Below are 20,981 nucleotides of genomic sequence, written 5' to 3'. Positions count from 1 at the left end.
CGATTCGAAGCACCCGGACCCTCCTAGCAGCTTCCCCGTGTGACGCGCGCATGCGAGCCTCGGAATGCTCGAGCAGTTTTCTTTTTTTTCCGGAAAGGGCAGTTTTGTTTTTTTGGATAGAAGCGAGTACCTCTGCCTCTCCAGGTACCGCGTACGCCGGGCTTTGCTGGGCCCGGAAGGAAGTCTTTGAAGAGTAGTTTTTAGGTGAGGCACGGAGGCTGCGTGCGGCTCAGAGTGAGAGGGAGCAGTCGCAGGCGAGGACAGCATAAAGGGAGGTACAGGAAAGAGGGTGTTTTTCCTCCGAGTGACCCAGCCTAAGATGGGGCGGGGGTGAGGGGCTCGACAAATTCATTAAGTGCATACGTAAAACATCCATGATCTCTATACCCCAAATAACACCTCATCCTCTTCCACAGGTTCCCTGCTTCTCTGGCTAGCTAACGTGCCTAAAGAGATTATCCGAGTGGACGCGGGGGGATGGTGGCGGGGGGATTTGGAAGAATTGGTAGCTGTTCATAGGCAAGTATAGCCAGCAAGGCCGAGGCTGCACACGTCTAACCTAGTCCCTTTTCTCCTTGGTGTCTGCTGTCCCAGTTCAGATGGATTAACCTGTTTTGAATAGTTTTTGGCTAAGTTCCTCTTCAGCCCTTGGAGCCAATTCTACTCACCTGTCTTGACTTGCAGTGCTCCTACAGATTGCATTTTGTTTTTGCTAAGAAACTCCGAAGTGACCTGTAGCAACCCGTGGCTGATGCAGGAGAACGACAAAGATTGAGTCCTCATCTGGGTTGGAAACCTTCAGTTGAAAAGGATCCAGGGCACTTAAAATCCTGGTGAATCCACCCCCCTTCCCAACACTCTAAATGTTGCAGATCTAAATGTTGTTGATACTCTTGGTACCTGACCCAGATTCATGACATAAGGACCACGATATCATAGTTGTATTCCCAAAAATATGTTATGAGAGATAGTACTTTCTGACCTCAGGTAAGGCTATCAGTACAGACATGATTAATCATAGGGATTAAGTGGGGCAGTCTGTCCTAAATTTGCAGACTCCCATCTGTTGTTTCAACCAAACTTGCAAATACTCATTGGCATCCACCATGGGCAAAAAGCAAGCACTGCACATTTAGCTTTTGGTTACTCCATTTGATTGGGGAATCTGGTTTAAGAATAAATTGTTCTGGTGACTGCCTATACCTTTGTTCAAGCATTTCACAATCCAGGCTCAACCTGTCTTTCCAACCTTGGTTCAGCTACCAGTGAACAAGGGTGCTCTCTGGTTCTTTGGCATTTGATAGGAGTAGCAGCAGAGGTGGCTGACTTTGTTGGCAGCACTGGCAGCAACAGCAGTTTCTCAGTGGTTGCAAGATTGAGTTTCCGATGCAGAAGTGGCATGGGTGGGGAACTGCAATGGAGACAGTTTCCTCACTGGACTAGTTCTGCAGTGATTTTGTGCATTATTCCTGGAGGCCTAGCGTCTGCCATGATTCTCTTTACCCTCCAGTAATTCTGAGAGCCACCCAATATCTTCAACATGCTCCTTTTCTGCTATATCAGCAAGAGTTAGCTCTTCTTTCTCAAAACTAAGAATCCTGACTTTATACGGTTCATTATGTCTTTTCCCCCTAGTAGGCTACAATTTCCATTGGTAAATTGGTAATAGCTGGTAAGGCATCTTTAAGCAGATGCTTTACCAGCTATTTACTGAGTGCTTACTGTGTGATGGGCAGTGTCCTAATAGAGCTTACAATATAGTGGCAAGACAGATACATTGACAGTTATAGTCTAGTATCTGAAACAGAGTGTGATTAGAGGCTATGATGTAGTCATGGAAAAGCACACATTGGATCCAGGGCCTGTATCTTTATATTTGTACTTGACGGTATAACACACTTCCTGTCACATAGAAGTCATAGAAGGCATTCAGTTTCTATTTGTGGAATGAATTTTAGGTGGAGATAAACAAAGCAGCAAAACTCTGGTAATCTTCCCCCTCAATTATGTCCTTTTTAAAAATCCATCCTGTATTTCCCGTATGTCTGTATCTTTGGCTTAAGGTCACCTAAGGGTGCATCAGAGATTGGAACCATCATTTATTCATTAATCCAATCAGTCAGTATCCAAAAATTTATTGCACACATGACATGTACCAGGCACTATGCTAGGTGCTAGGAAATAGCAGTGAATAACACTGATCTACCTGATAGACCAAGTGAGTGGTTTCAAAGTGAGTTAGTTTCTGGATAGGAATGGCAGAAACCGCTTCTGTTATGACTGTACAAGAGATATTGAGATTTCATGTTATTCCACTGAAACTTACTTATATCCCACAGTAAGTTTTTAGTTGTAAAAAGAAAGAGGTGATAGAGGAAAGCTCATCCGGTTTGATGTCCACAGATGATTATTACTTTCTAGCTATGTATAAATCAGTCTGTTGATAAATCCATACTTGCATGAGGAACAAATCGGAATCTACCTGGCTTTGAGACCGTGAGGCAGCTGCAAATAAGGCAAGGCAGTGGAAAGATTTAACACAAGAGTATAACTTGGCCTGTGGCCATTTCCCTGTCTCTGCCAATTTCCTGTCAACTTCCATTTTAGCAGATTGACAACATGTTATAAACTGTGATTAAGTCTTCACAATGAAAGCTGATTTTTTGGGTCCTTTCCCTCTTCTGCACCCCTGCTTCCTTTCCCTATATATTAGAGTCCCTGTTTTTCTCACACCTTCTTCTTCCCTCTCCTTTTAGTGTTTCCTTCTCTTTTTTGTCCCTGAGGGTACAAACTTCAGCCAGAGTGTGAATCTGTTCAATTAATCCAAAAAAAGAAAACCCCAAAAAACCTTACTGGGTATCTTGCGTTCAGTGCTACATAGGATTCTAAGATTAAGACAAGAGCAAAAATAAAAATAAAACAAGCAAAAAAGAAAAAAAAACAAGTAATGGTAAAGATAAACAAACAAAGACCAATGAGCTCCACAATTGGATTTTACTTTTGAAACAAGGAGGTCAGAGAAGAGAGTTCTGGGTGGACTAAAGTTTTAAGGAATGACTTCTCAAAAAGGAATTGGAGAGTTGTGTCTGAATCTGAAGGGTTTGGTTGGGAGAGAGGTGGTGATGGTGAGTTTTCAGTACGGATCTGGCAGGATTATGTTGTGCTATGAGGACAGTAGGAAGGTGAGATCTGAGTTCAGAGATTTCAGTGGCAGGCACTAGGAAGTCCCATGGGCCTTTCCGTTGTTAGTTCCAGGTTGTCAGCTCCTACTTTGACTCTTTTTGTTTCTTCTCTATAGGAGGCTATAGGGATTCAGCATACTTTCCTTTCCTGTTTGAAGTCACTGCCACCTACCCCATTCTTTGGTGTTCTTATTTCTTCAAGACTTCATATGGAGTTAGTTGCAAGTCCCCATGCTATTCTATAGTAAGACCTAATCACGATGGAGAAAACTTACAATAGATAAAATAGCTATTGTGAGGAAGTTAAAGAAAAATCTGAAATAAAGTTCTTAGACATTTTGTTTTTTTAAAGAACTTCACATTACCTTTTAATTAATTAATTAATTTTTGGCTGTGTTTTAGGTCTTTGTTTCTGTGCGAGGGCTTTCTCCAGTTGCGGCGAGCGGGGGCCTCTCACTGTGGCGGCCTCTCTTTGCGGAGCACAGGCTCCAGACGTGCAGGCTCAGTAGCTGTGGCTCACAGGCCTAATTGCTCCACGGCATGTGGGATCCTCCCAGACCAGGGCTCGAACCCGTGTCCCCTGCATTGGTACGCAGACTCTCAACCACTGCGCCACCAGGGAAGCCCCAAGTTCTTAGACTTTTGATCCCTGCTCAGTATTTCCTATCTTGTATATAGGAGATGGAAGAGTAAGGCTTACCATCCATTCAACAAAAGTTTGAACAATTGAAAACATACATACACACAAGAAACAACTAGAAATGTGTCATGCTGATAAAATACAGCAATGTGATGGAGAACAACTAGAAATATGTCATGCTGATAAAACACAGCAATGTGATGGAGAACAACTAAGTGGTTACTTTAGAATAAATAGGTAAGTCCTCTCTAAGTAGGTAAAAGTTAAACTGAGTCCTTAAAAGGAGCCATGTGAAAACCAGGGGAAAGTACATTTTAACCAAGCTTGATGTGTCGGGGAAACAGAAAGAAAGCAAGTGTGGCTGAATCAGAGAAGTATAAAATGAGGTTTGGGGATTTTCAGGTTAGTTGGGTGTTCATTTAAGTATGATGAAAAGCCATTAAAGAGTAGGCAGTGGCATTTTATGATTTATATTTTTATAAAAGATTACACTAGCTGCTATAGAGAGGAACAAGAGTAGAAACAGGAAGTGCAGTTAGAGGCTGATGTATTGTGGGCTTGAACTAGGGTAGAAGTAGTGAAAGTGAAAGAACTGAATGGATTTGGGATGTGGATTGAGTGTGGAGTCAATTGGATGTGGTGTTTGAGGGAAAGAGAAATTAAGGCAAAATCCTAAGTTTGTGGCTTGAGAACTGGATGAGTGGTAGCTCTATATCCCTTATCCTGGAATATTCAGTCACACTTTCTGAACTCCGTCCCATTGTCCTTCTGTCCTTCTGAGTCTGCATACAGAGATAGCCAGGGAGAACAAAAAGTTTCAGTGATTATTTGTTGGTACTTACTCGACCCATGTCAAGTAGTATTAAGTGTTACTTAAGTCTGCTGTCACCTAGGAGTAGTGCACTTTGGATATTACTGGACTGGGGGAAGAGATGAAATAAGAAATATAGTTAAACAGATGTAACTGTCGTTTGGAGGACCATATCATAGTGTTGGGGAAAGAAAACAAAGACTCCAACAAAAGACCCCTCTGTACCAATATAGAAGAGAGAGAGAATGTAATTTTACTATTAGGTAAGCATTATCAGTGATAACATGCATATATCACAAAAGTGAATACAAAATTTGGAGAAATTTCCACACAGATTTATGCAGAAAGTAGAAGAGAGAAAAATGAAAACTTACCTCTGTGAGAGACAAGATGATGTACCTTGTAATTGTCTCATTATACCCATGTGAGACCTCTGAGCTAATTCCAGAGTAAATGTTTACAGTTTCAAGGGTCAGAAGGCCTGTTACTCTGCTTTGTAAGATCAAAAGATCAGACCATTTTTATCAGCCTATTATATGCCCTCAAGGTGACACCCCAAAGAGGAGAGGGTGGGTAGGCCGTGACCTCCATCCCCAAAGAAAATTTCATCATTTTACCTTTACAACTTGTCACATTTTTTTCCAAAGAACTTTCATGTAGCCCACCCCAAATAAATATGAGAATTTCATTGCGTGATGAGAATAAAAAGGACAGTACATTATAAGCATTTGTGATTTCTCCCACTTCCTCCGCCTTCTTCTCCCCCAGTCCTAACTCCTGGGCCTCCTTCCAAGAGAGGGGCTGAGTGTGCCTGCTCTATTCCTGAACTTTCCTGAAAGAGAATCAGAGACTGAGGAGAGAGAGGCTGAGCTGAAGAAGTAAGAATGAATGCCAAGATGATACAAATGGCTGTAATTTTTTGGCTGAAAGGAAGAAGAAATAGAAGATAAAGGGGATGAAAAGCAAAACCAAGAACCACAAGGGATGAAGCTGAGAGAGAATTTTTGGTGAAGATTTTGAGACTGGGCCTTTAAGTCAGCTGTGGACTTGAAATGTACTGAAGTGAAAAGAATGGGGCCAAGGAGGTTTTAAGAAGTGCTACTGGGCTTCCCTGGTGGCGCAGTGGTTGAGAGTCCGCCTGCCGAGGCAGGGAACACAGGTTCGTGCCCCAGTCCGGGAAGATCCCACATGCCGCGGAGCGGCTGGGCCTGTGAGCCATGGCCGCTGAGCCTGCGCGTCCGGAGCCTGTGTTCCGCAACGGGAGAGGCCACAACAGTGAGAGGCCCGCGTACCGCAAAAAAAAAAAAAAAAAAAGTGCTACTGTGGGTTACAAGTTGAATTACCTATAGTATTCAAGTAATGGAAGTAAACATTCAAATGACTTTTAAATTATCTTTGATTATGGAACCAAATTCTGTGGAGTGTGAAGCCCTGCCGAGACTGGGTTCTGCAGTGCCTGAATTGGGTTACCCCTTATGGAGACTCTGAGGGGTGTTAACCTTGAAAATGGTATGAAATCAGTAATAATCATTCAGAAGTTCTTTACTGAATACCAACTGTATTTGTAGCACTTTATGAGGCACAGAGGGAGAAACAAAATAGTGCATCGTGTGGCCATGTCCATATGGACAGGTAAGTAAGAACATACCACCAAAAGGGATGTCATAAGACTGTGAGGGCTGAGACTTGGTAGGAAGGAGTGCTAACTCTATGTTGGGTGCTTTCCTAGACTTTAATATCTACTTTTCCTTATTCTGTTTTTTAAGCTTACTCCCCAAATTGTAATAATTTTCTTAAGCTTTAAGATTCTATCATTTAGACCATGTATACCAAACAAAAACACCATGTTTAGGACAACTAGCATGGAAAAAAGTACTAAAAAGTGAATATTTTTCAGGTTGACAGTTCTCTAGGTGACCCTTTCTTTTTCCTTTCCACTTTTCTGAATTTTCCAACTCCTCTAAAATAAGTCTTTATTGCATTTCAAGGATTTTTTTTAAAAAAGCCCTTAGTTCAGAATGTTAAGACTAATAATGATACAAAAATGTTTCTATGATTATTCTACAATTAGGTACTAGGCTTAAGACAAGTATGACTTAATCTTCTCTTAGAGCTTAGACCTGAAGAAGAAAAACAAAATTCTCTCCATTTTGGAGAACAAAATCCAGAACTTAATTCAAATTCTTTCTTCCAATATATCAATTTATCTATTTCCAATGACCCACTCTTTGTGTAGACAACATTGCAATTTGCCTAGTCATCTGAGTTAAATCCTAGTGCAGTTAACCTTTGAAAGAGGACTGTATTGGGAGTCAAGATACTTGGTTTCTGATGTCAGCCCTGCAGTTGACTTTCTGTGTATATGGTCAAGCTATCTAACAAGTTTTACCCTTGCTTTCTTCATCTTAAAAATGAGGGATTTACTTACATGCATTATTGGTAGGAATGTAAAATGGTGTGGCTGATGTAGAAAACAGGTTGTCAGTTCCTCAAAAAGTTAAATACAGAATTACCATATTACCCAGAAGTTCTACTCTTAGGTATATACCCAAAAGAATAAAAAATGGACTCAAACATATTTTTATACAAATGTTCACAGCATCCAAAAGGTAGAAACAACCCACCTGTCCATTAACAGAGGACTGGGTAAACAAAATGTACTATATGCATACAATTGGTTCTGAAGACAGTTCCATAGTGGCAGCAGAGGGGGGTTTCCCAACAAACAATGCTTTCACACCAGTTAGGTATCCTGCAATTTAACTCAATTTTGATACTTCTTACCAGGAGACAGCATCAGATTCCACAGGTCAGGGGCTCAGTTCTACAAGGCTACCCTGTACTTCACATGCCAATCAGAAGTCCAGGTTGTTACCTGTGCTTCTGACCAACTGGCTGTAAATCAGAGGTTCCCATGACCCCCTCTTTGGGTTCAATTTGCTAGAGTGGCTCACAGAACTCAGGAAACCAATTTATGTACTAGATTATGGGTTTATTATAAAAGGATATAACCCAGGAACAACTAGACAGAAGAGCTGCATAGGGCAAGGTATGGAGAAAACGTGCTGAGCTTTCATGCCCTCTCCAGGTGCATCACTCTCTCTCAAATCACATGTTCACCAAGCTGGAAACTCTTCAAACGATGTCCTTTTGGGTTTTTACAGAGGCTTCCTTAAATACTCGCAGTTGATTAAATCAATAGACATTGGTGATGATTCAACATCTAGCCCCTCTCCCCTCTCTGGAGGTCAGGGGGATGGAGCTGAAAGTTCCAAACCTCCAATCACAGGGTTGGTTCCCCTGGCAACCAGCATCCATTCTTAGGTGACCTAGGGGCATTCCAAAAATCACCCCATTAACATAACAAAAGAAGACTTTATTTCTCACACCACTTAGAAAATTCCAAGTGTTTTAGAAGCTTTTGTGCTAGTAATGGGAACAAAGACCAAATACATGTTTCCTAATATGAATCACAATATACAATGAAATATTACACAGTTGTAAAAAGGAATGAAGTTCTGATACATGCTGTGCTGTGGATGAACCTTAAAAATATTTAACTAAGTGAAATAAGGCAGACACAAAAGGACAAATATTATATGATTCCATTTATGTGAGGTACCCTGAATAGGTAAATTCATAGAAAATAGATAAGAGGTTACCAGGGACTGGGGGAGGGTGGGGTGGGGAGTTATTGTTTAATGGGTACAGAGTTTCTGTTTGGGGTGATGAAAAAATTTTGGAAAGAGCTGGTGGTGATGGTAATGAAACTGTGCAACTCAGACTGGGACTTGAACCCATGTCCCAGGACTCGAACCCAGCCAAAACCCAGATTGAGACTTGAACCCACGTCTTTTAATTGAGATCACACACCTGGTCTCAGGACTTAATGAAGCTCAGGTTCTTGATGTCTCATTGCAAAAAGAATTCAGTGAGAGACAAAGTGTTAGATAAGAAGTGGATTTATTTAGAGAGAAAAATACTCCACAGACAAAGTGGACATCTCAGAAGGCAACAGGCCCCAAAATATGGCATGGTTAGTTTTTATGGACTGGGTAATTTCATAGGCTAATGAATGGGAGGATTATTCCAATTATTTCAGAGAAGGGGCAGTAATTTCCAGGAATTGGGCCACCACTCACTTTTCTTATTTTTTTTTGAAATTTTGGATTTTATTTTATTTTATTTTTTATACAGCAGGTTCTTATTAGCTATCTATTTTATACATATTAGTGTATATATGTCAATCCCAATCTCCCACCGCTCACTTTTTGACCTTTTATGGTTGGCCTCAGAATTGTCATGGCACTGGTGGGTGTGTCATTTATCTTGTTAATGTATTACAATGAGCATATAGTGAGGCTCAAGGTCTACTGGAAGTCGAATCTTCTGCCATCTTGGACCGAGTTGATTCTAACCAGTCCTTGTCATGTCCTATGGCTATGTCATTTTTTTTAAAGCTTGTGCCCTGCCCCCTTCCCTCCTGCTTCATTTGCATAGCATTGTGAATGTAATTAAGGTCACCAAACTGTACACATAAAAATGGCTAAAATGGCAAATTTTATGTTGTATGTATTTTGTGACCATAAAAAATTGATATTTTAATGAGATTTAAAAAAATATGTTTGAACTCTAATGTTCTATAATACCATGGCCAAAGTGCTAATGGAAGAAGAGGGAACTGATCTGGGTGATGAAGGATGTGTCTGTCAGAATTAGTCCACTAGGACTCTGTGGAGACAGTGAAACCCAAAAAATGGCAAATGGAAGGCTGCAGGCCACATCCAGCTAGGAGATGTGTTTTGTTTGGCTTGTGCAATGTTTACCAACGTAGCATTTATTTATTTTTTTAAAAAAATATTTATTTATTTATTTATTTTGTTGCACCAGGTCTTAGTTGTGGCACTTGGGCTCCTTAGTTGCAGCATGTGAACTCTTTGCAGCATGCATATGGGATCTAGTTCCCTGACCAGGGATTGAAACCAGGCCCCCTGCATTGGGAGTGCAGGGTCTTATCCACTGTGCCACCAGGGAAGTGCTCCAACATGAAATTTAAGATTTTAAGAAATCGGTTGTTAAAATGTAAAACCTGGGTGTATTGCTATTAAAAATTCTGGTTTATGGGCTTCCCTGGTGGTGCAGTGGTTGAGAATCTGCCTGCTAATGGAGGGGACACAGGTTCGAGCCCTGGTCTGGGAGGATCCCACATGCCACAGAGCAACTAGGCCCATGAGCCACAACTACTGAGCCTGCGCATCTGGAGCCTGTGCTCTGCAACAAGAGAGGCTGCGATAGTGAGAGGCCCGCGCAACACGATGAAGAGTGGTCCCTGCTTGCCACAAGTAGAGAAAGTCCTCGCACAGAAACGAAGATGCAACACAGCAAAAATTAATTAATTAATAAACTCCTACCCCCAACATCTTTAAAAAAAAAAATTCTGGTTTCTGATTTCCTTTGAAATATTAAAAGATCTGATAACACTAGATCCATCTTCTCACTTAGCTGGAGTTTTGAAGTAGCTGCTCCCTTTAAGCATTACACACTCTCCAAATAGTCCCTCTGGTCCTTGCTGTCTTATTCCCAGCTGGCCTCATTAATCTGTTACTTTCCAGTCTCCTCTGGCATTTGTATTTGTGGCCCCTAGCCACAGGTGAATTATTTCTGAGAGCCCTCTGCTTGGTTTGTCAATTTCTTTAAAAAAAAGTGTTGTCAACTAAAAAAAAAAAAAATACACAACCTAAAAGTTGAAAATTATGTTTTATTTGGTGGACTTACTGAGGACTTAAGCCTGGGAAACACACTCTTAGATAGCTCTGAGGAGCTAGCTGTTCCAAAGAGGTACAGGAGTAGCCAGGATATATGAGTTTTTGCAATATACAGGTAGTTGGAACATCAAAAGATTACTGTTAATTAAAGAAAACCAGACATCTCAAGTTAATGAATTTAGCCCTTCTTTAGGCATGGGAAGGTGCAAGAGCCTGGGCTCATTAAAATCATTCCTTTGATATGCACCTTAACTGTTTAGGGCCAGTATCCTGTTCTTTCCCATCTTGAGTTCCCTCAGGGTGTACACTTGGAAGGTGACTGCAGTTGATGGCTTGATGGCTGCAGCATCCTTTGTTTACTGATAACAGGTGACATTCTTCGTACACAGTGTTAAAGGAATTTCTTTTTTCCTTTCTTACCTCTTCTAAAACATGGAATGACTGTTTTATGCTACCACATAAGGTTTCAGGTTTTGGTAACTGACACAAATATGTGTGAATAATTTTGTGAGCATAGAGTTCTAAAGAATACTTAAAGAGATAATTCATGCATGCAGTTCCTGAAAGTTTGATCACTGCTTTTGTGAATCTTCAAACATTTTATAACTACTTTAATTAGGTTTATTTTTTATTTCAGAAAAGTCAAAAGTATTACTTTGATGTTGCAAGAAAATTTAAACAATGCATAGAAATGCACAACAGGAAAAGCCCTTCCTGCTTTACCTCCCTAGGGGTAACTGCAGTTAGCAGTTGGGTGTTTTTCTTTCCAGACCTTTGTTTTTGTTTGTATGTTCGTTTTTTTTTTGTTTTTTTTTTTTTGCGGTATGCGGGCCTCTCACTGTTGTGACCTCTCCCATTGCGGAGCTCCGGGCGCGCAGGCTCAGCGGCCATGGCTCACGGGCCCAGCCGCTCCGCGGCATGTGGGATCTTCCCGGACCAGGGCACGAACCGGTGTCGCCTGCATCGGCAGGCAGACTCTCAACCGCTGCACCACCAGGGAAGCCCGTATGTTTGTTTTTATTTTTGTTTTTGCACATAGAGTTATGTAGAAATTTGTGTATTTATATGAACACAGAAACATGGAACACGTCTTTTTTCCCCACAAAAAAGAAATTATACATTTACTGCTTTGCAACTTGCTTTTTTCGGACAATATATTGTGATCATTTTCCCATACCTACATATATAGATATGGTTCATTCTTTGTGATGGCTATGTAGCATCAGAGTATGAATATAATTTACTTAAACATCTCACTTTTGACATATTTAGGTTATCTCTGATTTCTACTAATATAAATTTAATGGCACTGTGAACATTCTTCAGCCAATATCCTGGCAATATGGAAAAAGTTATTCTGAAGAGTAGATTCTTAGAAGTGGGCTTATTTAGTAAGGAATGTGTGTTTTAAAAATTTTGATCAGTATTGTAAAGTACCTTTTAAAATTTACATTCCCACCATTGCTGACACTGAACATTATCTGTCTCTGCCTTTTGCCCGTGTGGTAGGCAAATGATGGTGTCTCATTTTGTTCCATTTGCATTTCCCTCTTTATTAACTAAGATGGCACATCATTGTCTATTTCATTAGCCATTTGTATTTCCTTTTCTGTGAACTATCTGTTTTTGTCCTTAGTTGCTTAACTCTTGTTTGATCTATGTACACGAGAGTATGTAATCGGGAAATAGATCTGTATGTCTGCATACTAAGAGAGGTTTCAAAACCTGGCTCCTGGCTTGCAGTGTATGTATGCTCTTGTTCCTTGCTAGTGTGTTAGCTTCCTCTTGTTGTGGCTTGTAGTTATACCTCAGTCAACCATCAGACAAACAACATTTGTTTTTTGCCCAGAACAACTAGCTAGGTACAGTGTGTAACTTAAAGAGAAATTAAAAAAAATAAATGGGTCTCTTACTGGCCTTTAGAAGATCATAATCTAATGGATGTGAAATGTACATGGAGGCAAGTACAACAATAAAAATGAAAATTCGTTGCCTTTGATCAGTGCTTTACAGTTTAGATAAACTTTACAGTTTAGATAAACTGATAAAGAAGACAAGAACATAAGTAGTGAAAATATTAGATTAAAAAAGATAAGTACCATAACACTGTAATAGCAGTTTGGAGGATATAGAGATAAGTTGGGAGCATGGGGCTTGGGATTGTGGAACAGCAGAGTATTCCAAGAAGGACGACGGAGAAATGAAAGATGAGATGGAAAGGATTTTTATGGGTGGAAGAAAACCATGTGAAGAAACAGGACAAAAGGGTGAGAGTCTATCTTGGAAAGAAAGATCAGTTTCCTTTGGATTTGAGCATGGCATTTGGAATGCTTGGGAAGTGACCGTAGGAGTGAAGAATCCCTTACTAACTTTTCTTTGAGTATCATACTCTTGTTAACTCAATATCAAGGTTATATCATAATTTTTTTATCAGCCACATCTCACTGCTGGTTTATGTTGAGTTTGAGAGAAACTTAAATCATCTGCTGTTTTCACACAGACCTTGTCTGTGACCACAGAAGGAAGATGCCATAACTGAACCATCCTGTCCCTGACCTTCAGTCTCACTCACATCCGTTAACTCATTGACTCCTTCATTTGTCTAACCTTTACAACATTCCAAAGCCAGGTATGGCCCACCCGCTAAGCATTAGGACCATGCTAGGTGCTGGGGAGACAAAGATGAACATGGCAAATTCCCTTCCCTGTGGAAGTTTCAGGCTGGAATAAGTGAAGCCCTTAAACACTTAGCTAGCTAGAACACCATGAGCATCCCAGTCTCAGAGATAGCATGTCCAGACCTGAATCAATTTGAGGATCTCCTGATCTTCACTCTTGTTAATGAGGACTAACTTCGCTGAGAGGGGCTGCCAAGTGGCCTGCTGGTACCTGAGACTAAAGGAACTAGTGAGATGAGTCGAGTCTGGGAGGTGGTAATTCCCATTCTCATTCAGGACAGCCTTAGTTTTATTTCTATTGTATTTTGCTATATCTGTTCACAGAAGATGAGTATGCTTCAGTGGAAGGAGGAAGTTTTACTGAGGCTTGAAACATTTTTTTTCTTGCTAACCAGGTGGTTCACGTGACCCTCTAGCATATTAGAAAGATGGTGTGGCACTAATCATGGCGGCATTATAATCCAATCTAGTTAAACCTATTTCTCCTTTGAAGATACTTTTGCTCAAATTGCTTGGTTTTGTATTATTTGTTTTATTGTTTGTTTTATTAATATAGAAATCCAGCAAGTTCAAAACGTTTTCACCTAAGTTTATTATTGTTACATTTATAATTTACATATCAAATAACTCAGGTGGTGTGAATTCAGATGGTGTGATTAATAAAACTTTGGCTTCAGGATTAAGGAAGTAAATGAATAAGTGTTAGAGTGTTGTGTTAGAAGGCCTCATTTCTGCCACTTCTAATTGTGGAGCCCAAGTCACAAACTTACAGCCCCAATTTCCTCCTAGGTAAAATGGAGAGGATTCATTTGACAAAGGAGTCTTCAATGTCCTATCCAGCGGCCAAAACAACAGCAACATGGAACCAAACCCATGAATTCAAGGGATGAAAGCGTGAGCTGACTCCAGAGATGTGCTGCCCACCTTCTTGGTTAAACATACTCACTGTGAGGTCTGACAGCCTGACTTTGAATCTGGGCCTTCCTCCATCACAAGCCTAAGTAAGTCCCCTTACGCTGGGCTGCACCCCGCAGGCCTGCAAGCACTGTACTTGCCCAGCCTCAAGACCGAAGGAAGAGACCAGAGTCAGCAACAGAGACATCAGTGGTTTAATGGATGGGGGATCTTACATGTCTGAAATAAGGTCCTGGAGTGACACCTTACCGTGTGCAGCCGATGGCCGGCAGGACATGGCAGCAGTCTTCGCTTCAGGGGAGAGAAGAAGGTTACCGGTCAAAGGGGGAATTGACGTCAGGTGGGCTCACTGGTTACCAGGGAAACCAGCAGAGGAGCACTCCCCTCATTGCTCCTTTGATAAGCTATCATAGTGGAGATGTTTTGATCTAAAGTTTTGAACTATCACTAGCTGGGACCAGGTGCAAGTATGTAGGCATTTACTGATTAGGATCTATAATTAAGAGGGAAAGTCAGTTAGATGAGTAGGGTGTAGGTGAAGCAGGAACTGGTTGACCAGGGGGTGTACAGAAAGCAAGATACAGCCATATTGGGTGGCCCAATCATATACTTTAGCTTCTCAGAACTTCCATTCCTTAAACTGTAATATGAGAATAATAATACTACCTGTGTTACAGTGACGTTAGAAAAAAAAGATAATTCATAGAAAGTCCTTACTGTTATGCCTGGCACAGTAAGTGTTCAGTGTTAATTCTTTTATATAAAACACTTAGGTCTGGTTTCTCTAAGGTTCGTATGGGTATGGCTTTTATATGGTTTTTGAGCCAATGAAGCACAGGCCTCTAGGATTATGTGAAAAAAAGTTACTAATTTATAAATGTTGTCACTGACAGGTGCCAGGTAGTTAACACTAATTTTAATAATTTAATCATATTACAGTTTTAATGGTATAAAAAATATAACACTATGTAGCAAGCTATGTTCTAAGAGCATTACATATATTAACTAATTCAGTCCCTAATGTTAAAAAATTCAGCCCAGTAAGTTTGAAGATCTAATTGGCCTTAATGAATGATTCATGAATCAGGCAAGCATCCCATCTAGAAAACAGAAAGGCACTCTGAGGGGTTGTACTAAATGGTAGGTTTTTATAGGAAGAAGTGTGGGATGAGGAAGCTATTAGCAAAAGAAAAGAAAGGGTATCTTTTTGGGGGGAGGAGAGAGAAGGGCAAGGGTTTTATCATGTAGATTGCCTCTTATTCCTCTGGGGATGGGGGAGAATGGAGAGGGCCCACTGTGGCAGATTACCTCCTTGATACTGACCAGGAAATTCCAGACTGGATGAATAAGATTACATTTCTGGGGAAGGTTGAAACTGCAATTCGGTTAGGTATTAAATCTATGTTTGGCATCATGGTCTTTAGCAGAAGTGATGCCATTTTGGGCCTGTGGTTTTCTCTTTAATACTAACAGGAGGGTACTATTATTATCACCTGCATTTTACACATGAGGAAGTTCAAGATACAGGTCTCCCAGCTAAGTGGCAATGAGTGTTTGAGCACAGGAAGTTTGGGTCCAGAACTCATGCTCTTAACTACTCTGCTCTACGGATTATTTTATGAAAATTGCTCATACTCCTGACCACTTACTTGCTTTAGTCAAAGGTTAGAAAATTGTAAGACACCTGGGAAAACTTAAGACAAATTAATCATGAAATAGGAGAAGGAAAATCATATAAACTAAGACATTAAAATATTCTACAATAATAAAGATAGAAGACGCTAAATAAAGGAAAGATTTTTGAATGAAAACAGTGGAAGTCCGTAAGAATAGTAAATAAAACTACCAGTCAGAGACTTGTGTTTCTGGCAAAATGGCAGTCTAGATATCTTGGTTGACTCTCACAATAAAAATGCTGGATAAAGGATAAAAGGACATTTAGAAAACAATAAATGGATGAGGAAGTTAGGAATTTTAGAGGCTAAAAAGTAAGTGAAAGCAGAAACACAAAAAGGTCAACAAATTGGCTTTAACTGTGGGAACATTTGCCAAACCAAGCTCTGGTTTTCAAGTGATAGGGTTTAGGACATGCTATCCTAAAATATGACGTCTTGGTATATTGAATATTTTAAGTTGAAGGAGTCCGAGAAAATGGCAGAAGCAGGAGGGGCTCTCTGACCTTCCCTTGGCCCTTCCCGCATTAAGCAGGTCATGAGACCCTCATGTGAGAGGGACATAACAAGAAAGGTAGACATATTTCCTGTCCTTCCAAAGCTTACAGTCTGACTCTAGGAGTGGGCTCTTTTTATTCCCAGATAGCAAACAAGGCAAATGAAGCTCGGAGAGGCTAATAGTCACATAATTATTAAGTGGAAAAACTATATTTGTCTCAATCTTTAGCCCTTTCTCTTTCTACCACACAGGCTACTTATTGAAGGTTTGTGTTAATGAAGGCTTTTGGGTTGCAAGTGACAGAAAAGGAACTCAAACTACCTTAAACGAAAAAGGAATTTTTTTGTTTTATGAAACCAAGCCCAAGACAGGGAAGAGAACGACGTGCTGGCTTCAGGGAATGACCTGGCCCGGGGAATCCCACAGTTTTGGGAGTCTCTCCTTTGCGCTCTTGTTCTCATTCTTGTTCTATCTCTATGTCTCTCTGCATTTTGAACTTTTTTTTTCCCCCCATGTTGGATAGATTTTTCTCCATGTACTGGGGAATACGCTACTGGTGATCTGTACCATGTCCTAATGACTCACAACAAAGGAAAAAGGGCAACTTCCCTGCTACCTATAGTTAGAACAATTCTGGGGAAAATTGATTTTTTCTACATGGGTAGTGAACACACCACTGGATCCATCATTGAGGCTAGAAGGGTGAGGTATTTTGATTGGCTCTTATGTCGCTTACCAGCTTCTGTAGCCAAGGATGACAAAGCCTATTATCAAAAGAAGGGGGAGTGGCACAAATGTGGCTGCCAAAGGGACCACGAATGGTGCCAACATTTAGTAAGTACCTGATAAATGTTAAGTAAAGAACAAATTCTCACAAGTGCGTAGTACAGCACCTTTGCATCAATATTTACTAATGACATTGCACTAGAATTTTCAAATGCTATATTGATCAGGTTTGTTCTACTGTGATGGCTTCTAAAAAATTAATTGGAAAGCCTGTCCTGTTTTATTCTTGTCTAAATAACATTAGATATGTATGTTCCTTGAATTAAAAAACAATCACCCATAAAAGTCCTTGTACTTTTTGTGGAATAGGTTTTGAAATAGAATGCTAATATTTATTTAGAATTGTTTCCTGGGAATTGGATGTATTTAAATGTGCACAATTAATAACATATGGTAGACACTCAAAATATGTTATTTCCTCTCCAACTGGAAAACAGAGGAGATCGTAATGTTGGAGATGCTTGAGAAAGAGCACAATATATTGAAAGCAGACTTTTCAAAAGATTAATGTGATAGCAGCGTTAAAAAAGAAAAGAAAAAAGTCCTGTAGGACGATGCTTCTCAAACAATTTGTAATGGAGTATCAGTTTCTTTTTTTTCTTTTTTAAATCTATTGCAGATCATTTGTAAGATATAATTACAAATTACTAGAAAAATAAAATTTAAACAACTGGTATACAAAATATAAGCAATCTTCTATTTTTAGATTCAACAGACATAAAATTACTGTCTCAAATGGTTGTCAATGTTTCTAAACAGCAAATCCTAATTTTTACCTTGCATTGGACTGGGAACAAACTGTTCATGGAAGGGTACTGGTCCCCACTGGCTAGGAGGTTGTGCAATAATTCTTATGTCAATGCCGTCCAGTCAAAGACCACAGGAACACATCTGTTCCTGAGAAATGTGGTTATTACTTGTTGTAGCAAGATGAGTTACACACCCTGCAACATCTTAGTAAGAACAGTAATATCCCCCCCATCCTCGGGGGATACGATCCAAGACTCCCAGTGGATGCCTGAAACTGTGGATAGTACTAAACCATATACATACTACCTCGTTAAAAAAAATACATACATACCTATGATAAAGTTTAATTTATAAATTAGGCCTAGTAAGAGATTAACAACAGTAACTAATAATAAAATATAATACTTATAACAATATACTATAATAAAAGTTATGTGAATGTGGTCTCTGTCTCAAAATATCTTATTGTACACATTTAAGATGCCTTTTCCATCTTAACTAGCACTTATCATGCACTGTGGTTATAACTTCTTCAGTCTGAGGTGCAGCAGCAAAACTGGCATGAATTTCTTTTTCCTTTTTCGCAATTTCATGGATAGAAGGCTTGTTCTTACTGTAGATCTTAGCAACCTCAGCATACTATTTCTTATGTCGAAAACTTTCACCTTTTCACTTAAAGGAAGCACTTTGCCTCTACTCTTGGGCAGATCTGAATTGCCAGCATCATTACTCTTGAACTTGGGGACCACTGTTAAGTAAGGGTAACTTGAATACAAACACTGATACCGTGACCAGTCGGTCTGATAACTAAGTTGGGTACTAAGTGACTAAGGGGCAGGATAGCTGGACAAAGGAAGGATTCACGTCGTGGGTGGGATGGAGCAGACGGTGTGAGATTTCATTATGCTACTCAGAACCACACACAATTTAAAACGTATGAATTATTTATTTTTGAAATTTTCCATTTAATATTTTTAGACTGAGGTTGACCACAGGTAACTGAAACCACTAAAGTGAAACTGCAGATAAGTGGGGGCTTATGTAATTAGAAAGGACTTATTTTAGGATTTGGGCTTGGGTCAGGTAATATTGAGAGATGGGGCTTTGTCTGGGATTGGATGCTGCCAGGAAGTGGGGGTAATTCTATGATTGGGTATCTTATAAATCTTATTGGAAAGGGGCAGGAATAAAAAGAGCCTAAACTTTAATTGGCAAAGAAGCAGTGGCCGCTTATATTAGCTAGGATGGAAAATATTTTGGTTATTTTTGTGGTTTGGACATGTTCCTGTTTTTGTCTGTGTTCAGATGTGATTTCGGACTGGGTTTGTTTTTGTCTTGATCACAGAGTGGCCTGATCTGATGATGTTCTGTGAAATTGAATATGTTCTACACCAAGACCTAAGCCGTGAGTGCCAGATCAGCTCCCAGATGTCAGTGACTACTTTTCTCTTTCTCACCTCTGTAAGGTGACAAGGCCCTGTCTAAGGGTAAGAACATTGCATTTGAAATGTAAAGGAAAGGATGTGGTGAACTGCTATTACAATACAGTGTCAAGCCTCAAACTTTAACGTGCATCAGAATCACCTGGCAGACTAGTTAAGACACAAAATGTTGGGCCTCACCCCCCAGAGTTTCTGATTCAGTAGGTCTGGGGTAGGACTTGATAATTTGCATTTCTAATCAGTTCCCAGGTGTTGCTGATGCAGCCAGACCACACTTTGAAAACCACTGAAGTAGATGGAAGTATCAGAGGTGAGCATGATTACAGGGAAAGAAAAGACCTATTGTAGTTAGCTGCAATTCCCAAGATAAAAATCTACCACTTTGTCCTGGTAATACTCTGATGCAATTCTGACACTGGACTGCACTGTGCATTTTCCTGTTTTAAATTACAAATCTTTGAGGGGGAAGTTCACAGAGGAAAATCCTCTCCAAAATAATTTGTGCAAACTGTTGACTACTAAAGTTTGTACTTAACGTGAAAGTAAAATTTATGTGTTTATTATCCATTTTCCAGGAAGTTTCCAATTACAAATAGGCAGATCCATTTTAGAAAAATGGGTTAGAAAACCAGCTCTTCAACTGGATTATCTGCAAATTGGCTTATTTGCAAATAGACGTTGTACCTACTAAAAGCAACCCTTACCATTCCTGTTAATTATTCTACTCCATCAATTTTAAGACAGAATTCCTTAAAAGGTATGTAACTGCCCATGCCTTTGAAATATTTAAATGTCTTTACTAAAAATTTGACTTTGTTTACTTAATTTTGTTCATTCTTTTCTGGGATAAGAAAAAGTGGTAAATAGAAAAGAGGAAGTGGTAAATCGGGGTGGGATGGGTGATCCCTTCTTGTTCCAAAAAATTGGTTTTAATTTAATTTCCTCTACATTTGCCTGATATGGGGTAAAAGAAAAAAGTGTGGCATGGACCTCTTGTGGTTCAGCTGTGTTGCCTCTGTCATATAATGTACATTGAGATTCAGTTAGTTCTTGAACTTAAAAAATTTAAGTATCATGCAAAGAATCTGTATAAGAACTTAATAAAATGATTTTTATAGCTCTTATAACAAGTTATAGACCACTTTATTAACTCTCTCTTTAAAAGGCTACCAAGAATCTGGTGATTCATGAAAAACAGCTTCAACAAGTGTAAATTATTGCTTATAGAATTAGGAAACTTGGCCTTCTTTTTAAAATAATTTCATCACATCTCTAGAGAGAATATTCTTTGGCAGAGAGCTAGATTCTGCAAATCTAAGCTTTTTCAGTTTAGCATCCAACTAAGAATTCAAGTAGAATAAGATGATTAATCTTGGGGTTGAGCTGGGTCTACGCCTGATTAGCTACTGGACCAGGAGCAGATCTTGCTCTGATGAGTAATTTAACTTCAGTTTCTTCATTTGTGAAATGAGGAGCTTAAACTAGTTAACCCCTAGGGATTCTCTGAACTCTTTAATGTTCAAGTTGTTATACTAGGCCTAGGGCTGTGGGTTTTAATTACATTATACCCCTCTCTTTCACAGCTCCTCTTAATTTTTTCAGTATCAGAAGGATGTTGATGATAAGGGCATGCATGGAGATGGCAAAGGGACTGGGAACAGATTAGGAAGAGTTGAAGGAACTGAGGTTGTTGAGCTTGGAGAAGAGGAGGTTCATGGTGGGGGAGATATGAGATCTCCCTGAAAAATATGTGGAAGTTGTCATGTGAAGAAGAAAAACATATATTCCAAGTTCAAAGGGTGGAAATTACAAGGAGGCAAATTTGGGTTCAGTGTCAGGA

General features: G+C 39.8%; 1 long non-coding RNA gene across 2 annotated transcripts; it reads left to right on the top strand.

The window, feature by feature from the left end:
• The first annotated feature begins 18 nt into the window (after positions 1-18).
• On the top strand, positions 19-20,150 carry LOC116757363. 2 transcript variants are annotated; one of them, XR_004350938.1, is made up of 3 exons: positions 19-204; positions 13,866-14,077; positions 19,045-20,150. It is a non-coding gene; the product is annotated as an uncharacterized LOC116757363 (long non-coding RNA). The 2 variants fall into 2 exon arrangements; XR_004350937.1 differs by having other exon boundaries at positions 13,866-14,331.
• The last annotated feature ends 831 nt before the right edge of the window (positions 20,151-20,981 follow it).

Source organism: Phocoena sinus, chromosome 8 (assembly GCF_008692025.1).
Source record: "Phocoena sinus isolate mPhoSin1 chromosome 8, mPhoSin1.pri, whole genome shotgun sequence".
Taxonomy (NCBI): Eukaryota; Metazoa; Chordata; class Mammalia; order Artiodactyla; family Phocoenidae; genus Phocoena; species Phocoena sinus.
Note: the sequence above shows the minus strand (reverse complement) of the source record. Positions and strands in the feature narration are given on the sequence as shown.